Here is a 6,299-nt window from a genome sequence, read left to right on the forward strand (position 1 = left end):
GATAAGCTAGGGTAGAGAAAAAGAGATGGGCTCATGAAAAATCTGGACTTCCTCACAGCATCTGAATTCTCCCACACCACAAAGTTACACACATCCTTTAGATAGGAAGAATGTCAATGTCCCTTTGACCTTCAGAAGAGACAGGTGGTGAATGACCATCTATATAAATGTCTCTAATATATAACTGTTATGGTATCATTACTAAATTTAAAAACTAAGCCCCCACTCCTTGCCCAGCTAGCAAGTTTGGAAGGCTTGACTGAATAAAGGAAGTGGCTGGGACTGCCATGGAAACTGGGCCATTAAGCCAATGATCCAGATCATTAGTCAGGACACACCCAAGACAAGTCATCCTAACCAACTAATGATGCCTGGAGTATAAACATAGCCCTGGGACACACTCTCTGGGCAGCAGACCTTTCCTGTCCCATCTGCTGCTTTTCTGAACAGTGTTATTTCAATAAATCCACCTTTTCTGTTCTCCACTTTGTCTCTGGTGAATTCTTTCACACCCCCAATGCCTTGGGCCAACACCCCGGATCTTTTCCACCACAATAATCATATAACCAGTGGGCATAAATATGTTAAGGAGGTGAATGTAAACATTGTTTCCTAAGTATTTCTCAACTCTTTAAACCTCTCCATGTTCATACTCAAAGAAGTAAAATCGAAAAATTGGTTAAAACAAGAATATTCAAGGGGCCTCCCCCCATGGCGCAAGCAGTTGGGCGCTGCACTATGAAGCGGTCTGCAGCCTCTGCAGCACTGGTTTGATCCTGGCCGGCCAGTGAGACTCCCACATGGCGCGGCAGACCTCTCCTGTCTCACCCACTGCTCCCCTTGTTATAGGGCAACCCCGATATAAAATGGGTTGCCTGGCTGTGGGTCCTCACCCGCGAGCTTTAAAAGGGACTTACTAATACTCCACCACAGGCACACACAAAAGGTTAATAAAAGGTTTATTTACAAGGGAAAGGGAATTAAGGAAATGTACAACTCAGGGAGAAAATAGGGAAATAAAGTCTTTAATGCATCCTATCTGATCCGCCCACCTGGAAACCCAAAGGCACTCTCAGAGCTGGCCTAACACTGCGAGCTGGCGTGGAGCCAAAATGGGGGATCCCCTCCAAAGCCCACTTGTATGGCTTTATACCACACCTGGCTGCTTAACCCCACCCTCAGGTCCCAGCCACCTTCCCTTTGGTGGTGATGGGATTTGGAGTTTCCAGTGTCTTTTGGCTTTGGTCTGGAGTGGGGGGTGGAGTCCACAAAGCCTGTATGGAATTAGCTTTAGGACATCCTTTTCCCCCTAACACTCTCAGCAGTGTATTTCGTCAGTCTGCCTGTCCTGTTCCCCGCTGTCCCCGGTGAGTCCTCTCACCCTCTTGCTCATCTGGCCTGTACCCCGGTTCTTGCATAAATAAATAAATAATTTAAAAAAAAAAACAACAAAACAAAACAAGAATACTCAGGGCTAAACTGTTTAGCAATTTTCCTACTAAAACTAAACAGTTTTCTAAAGCTAAACCTTTGGTTAGTGACTCCACAGGAAATTAGAAAAGCAGGGCTTTAAGGACATAGCTTTATTTTAATTTGACTTTGATGCAGGTCCTCAAAGTGATCTTCTATAAGAAACGTGCTTTCCTTGTGTGGGAAAGTAAATAGTACTGGTTTAGGAGTAAGGAGATCTGATTTTTAAAAAAAAATATTTAGTTATTTTTCTACAAGAATTGGGGTTCAGGCCAGAGATGCGGGAGGTGAGAAGATTCACCAGAGACAGAGTGGGAAACAGAACAGGCAGACGGAGCGAAGTACACTGCTGAGGGGAGCAGCGGGTGAGACAGCAGAGGTCTGTCCCGCCATGTGGATTTCTCCCTGGCCGGCCGGGAATCGAACTCATGCTGCAGTGGCTGCAGATTGCTTCATAGGTTGCATCTTAACCCCTGCGCCACCAGGGAGGCCCGGATATGATTTTTTTTTATTCTTCACTGAGATCCTTCAAAGCACTAACCTTCAGAAGGAAAAAATAATTATTAATTCTTGAAGATCCTTCCTGAATGGTTGGACAAGTTAGTACTAAGTACCTGCATATATCAAGGTGCAACAGTGGACGTGACTGGGGACCAGTTCAGAATAGCTCAAGAGAGAAACAAAGGAATTGAGTCTGTCTAGGGAAGGATGATGCCCGAACCACCCCACCTGGCAAGCTCGTCTCCCACACCCGGCACCCATCACTCAAGCGCACAGCTCCTCCAGCAGCACCGCCCCCCCCCCCCCCCCCCGCCGCTCCACCGCCCGTCAAGCGCGAGAACAGGTACTCCCCTAGGCCTCTGAACCCCGGCAGCAGGTAGGCGCCGCCAGCTCGCTCAGGGGCGAGTCACGAGTGTGCGACGGCCCCGCGTCGCCCGGGAGCGCCCCAGACTCACTCTGCCAGGTGTCCGGGAAGTTCCGCCACATCCCCCGGCGCCCAGCGCATCACTCCGACCGCCGCCCCTCAGCCGCGCGGGCACCCCTCCCGCCCCCCCCCGCCCCGCCCCCGTCCAGCCCTCCGAGGATTACCCGCTGCTCCCGAGTCGGGTGAAGTTGCCTCCCGCTGAGCGCAGGGACTCGGCGGCCCCGGAACGGGCTCGCCCGCCAGCACCGAGGCGAACAGAAGGGAAACCCGGAAGTGCCCCGGCGCCGCGGGCGGGAGTAGGCATGCGCGGAAGGCAGCGCGCCCGCCCGGGACCGCCGGCGCGGGTCCCCAGACCTGCCTGTCCTCGGCTCTCCGCGGGCGGATGTTTGGGATTGGGGCAGACGTGCAGCCTTAGCAAATGGGATGTCTGGTGGAGTCTCTGAGATAGTTCCCGAACAATTTCTAACTTTGGTTTGCTCAGTGGCTCCTTGGAAGCTAAGGATTACAGCTGAGTGGATTGAGTATGTAATGTGGAGACAGCTGTCAAGGAAAGGAAATTGAAAGTTAATCGAAAATTACTACAGTAGGGGCCTCCCTGGTGGCACAAGGGGTTAAGCACCGCACTAGGAAGCAATCCAAAGCCTCTGCAGCACCAGTTAGATTCCCTGCTGGCCAGGGAGCAACTCTCATGGCGCAGCAGACCTCTCCTGACTCTCCAGCTGCTCCCCTTGTAACAGGGTGGTCCCCAGGAAAGGGGGAGGTTCCCTGCCCCACCCAAGGGAGGGTGGAGCTGAGCAGGAAGAGGAGAAGCAGAAGAGACTGAGGAAGGAAGCAGGATGGAGCCAGGAGACCTGGAGGAGGCGCATGGAGCCTAGAGACAAGTAAAGAAACTGCGCTTGTCTTTTGGTCGTGGACGGGGTGACACAGATGTGGGTGAGACCCATGGGGAGGTGACAATGGCAGCTTTTATCTTGATGTTGATTTTGCTCTTTTCCTTCCGGGCTTATCCGGTTGTTTGTGACCCTTTTCTGTGGGTCCCCACTGGAAGATGCTTTAGACTTTTAGCAGGCTTTGGGGCCTTGTTCTGGGCCAATCCCATTTGGATGGACTTTTACCCACGAGGGGATGGGTAACTTTGGGTGCTTCATTTAGAAACTAGACTCTTTGCCTTACCTGTATTGTTTCCTAGTTTTATTAAAGTTCCTTCCCATTAAAGTCTCCTATGTTTTGTGTTGATGCGGCGGATGGCAGAACCCATGTAGAATAGGCAGGTTTGCGGGGTTTGGGCTGCCCCTCTCCCTGTCTTATAACAGATTCTTTGCTTGTCTCTAGGCTCCATGCGCCTCCTCCAGGTCTCCTGGCTCCATCCTGCTTCCTTCCTCAGTCTCTTCTGCTTCTCCTCTTCCTGCTCAGCTCCACCCTCCCTTGGGTGGGGCAGGGAACCTCCCCCTTTCCTGGGGACCACCCTGTTACACCCTCAGCAGTGTATTTCAGTCTGTCTGCCTGTTCTGTTCTCCACTCTGTCTCTGATGAATCCTCTCACCCCCCCACCCCGCATCTCTGGCCTGTACCCCAGCTCTTGTATGCATAAATAAGTAAATCTTAAAAAAAAAAGAAAGAAAGAAAATTACTGCAGTAGAAAATAGAATCCAATGAAAGAATATTTCACAACATCAGCTATTTTTTCAGGCTAAAAGCTGTTGGGCGCGGGGATTTGATCAAAATCATGACAGCAATAAACAAAATTGTAGATAAATCGGAAAGTAGAAAAATCCAAAAGAATAAAGTAACTTATTCTTTCCTCTGTGACATTCAATTACATGAATGGAGATACAACTTTTCATAGATTCAAAATTCTTTAACAAAATCACAATAAGAAGCTCGGTTTTTCTATAAGCATTTTATTTTAATTTTTAATCACTGTGTACTTAACAAGCATTCTCAGCTTCATCAGGAATAAGTGAAAACCTAAATTAACAGGAAATATTTCAAAAAGCAGTAAAATAGGCATCTAAGAAATACAAATATGTGTAATATTGTTCTGTTATTCTAGATAGTTTGGCATCTGTTTTATGGAAACACAATGGCCTGGTTAGAATACAGTCAGACCTCGATCGAATCATTGTTTACCATCCTTAGATTCAACCAATCGCTATTACAAGTACATACATATTATGGTTGCTTCTGTATGGAACATATGCAGATTTATTCTTTCCTGTTAATATTCCCTAAACTATATATATAACAGCTATTTACTTAGCATTTACAATATACATCATACCTATTACACTATAGTACAACGTAATATTACAGGTATTGTAATCACGAGATGATTTAAAGTTTATAGGAGTTTGTGTGTAGGTTATTTGCAAATATTATGACATTTTATGTAAGGGATTTGAGCATCCACATATTTTGGTATCCATGTATTCACATGCATTTTTAAACATAGTATAATAAATATATCATTTCAAAACAGTGAGGGAACAATGGAATTTTGCAAACAACTTCCAAAAATTTAGGATAAAGGTTCTATCCATAGTTCACATGATACAATTCACATGTGATGAGAAAATCTATTATTGAGCAAATTAATATAATAAAGATGCCAGCAGGACTTCCAGCCCAGGTGCAATTAACACTCCAATGCAGGCATAGTTAACAAGTTTGCTTACTTACAGCTCTATTCCTTTAAAGATTCATGGCTAGGGACTTAGCACTCCTATTCTATCTAAACAAAGTTGCATTTCAAAAGGGCCTAACTGTTAGCCAGTCAAGCTGGTCTGTCTCTCCAAGGCCATCTCTGCGTGTCTGCCTCTTTCCCCCTTTGCCTGTCCTTCCTCCCTGGTCTGGGGACTTCGCAGCAAATGGTTATACCTGCTGAAAAACAATGTTATCAATGTAACAAATATGAAGACAGTTCTGTATAAAAGGCACACTTTGTCTTTAAACGGGTGCTCAGACCGCCTGGGACTACCCTGGTCTGGGACCTCACTTTTGTGTAATAAAGCTTTTCCTGACCTCAGCCTTCCTGAAATACTGCTTGTTCTTCCTCTGCCTGGGTAAAAAGCCAAAATTTCTACAACACATTGTCTGAAAAATTGAAATGTTTAAGAAAACCACTAGTTAATAAAAAGAAAGTAATTAAGATGGGGAAATGGGGGCCTCCCTGGTGGTGCAGGGGTTAAAGACAGTATTGCCAGCCACTGAAGCACAAGTTGGATCCCCGCACCAGGGAGCAACCCACATGGTGCAACAGACCTCTCCTGCCTGGTCCATTGCGCCCCTCAGCAGTGTACTTCTGTTCATCTGCCCGTTCTGCTCCCCACTCTCTTTGATGAATCCTCTCACACACCCCCACACACCTTTGGCTTACACCCCAGTTCTTGCATGCCTAAATGAATAAATCTTAAAAAAAAAAAAAAAAACGGGGAAATTTGACAGTAAATATATAAACCATAAATTTAATCTGATACATTTTATTGTAAAAAAACAACTCAGATCTAGTAAGAAAAAGTTAAAAAAAACCCAGGAAATTATATTTTTACTAGTAGAAAGAAAAGATGTATTAATAAGGAGATATTTAAATCAAAAGGCAAAAATTAAAGGGGATACGGACCTTAGCAGAAATATAATAAAAAATAAAATGCAAATAAATACTATAAATATAAAGTCTATTATGAGAATAGAAAGAAATGTAAGTTTGCACAACTAAAATAATTTAGGGCAGTCTATTCTAATGGAAGGCTATGTACTCAGTAAACATAACAATGTAAAGTACACTGGGGAGGGGTAGGGGGTAGGGGGTTGGCACCACTCCACCACTGTGCCCGTCACCTGTGGGCAACCCCTCCCCGGATTACTCTGGCCATTCCCAATTACTTATTTCTGTGAGTTATCACAG

Source organism: Talpa occidentalis, unplaced genomic scaffold (genome assembly GCF_014898055.3).
Source record: "Talpa occidentalis isolate TD23 unplaced genomic scaffold, MPIMG_talOcc4v2.1 talOcc4.14, whole genome shotgun sequence".
In the NCBI taxonomy this organism is placed as follows: domain Eukaryota; kingdom Metazoa; phylum Chordata; class Mammalia; order Eulipotyphla; family Talpidae; genus Talpa; species Talpa occidentalis.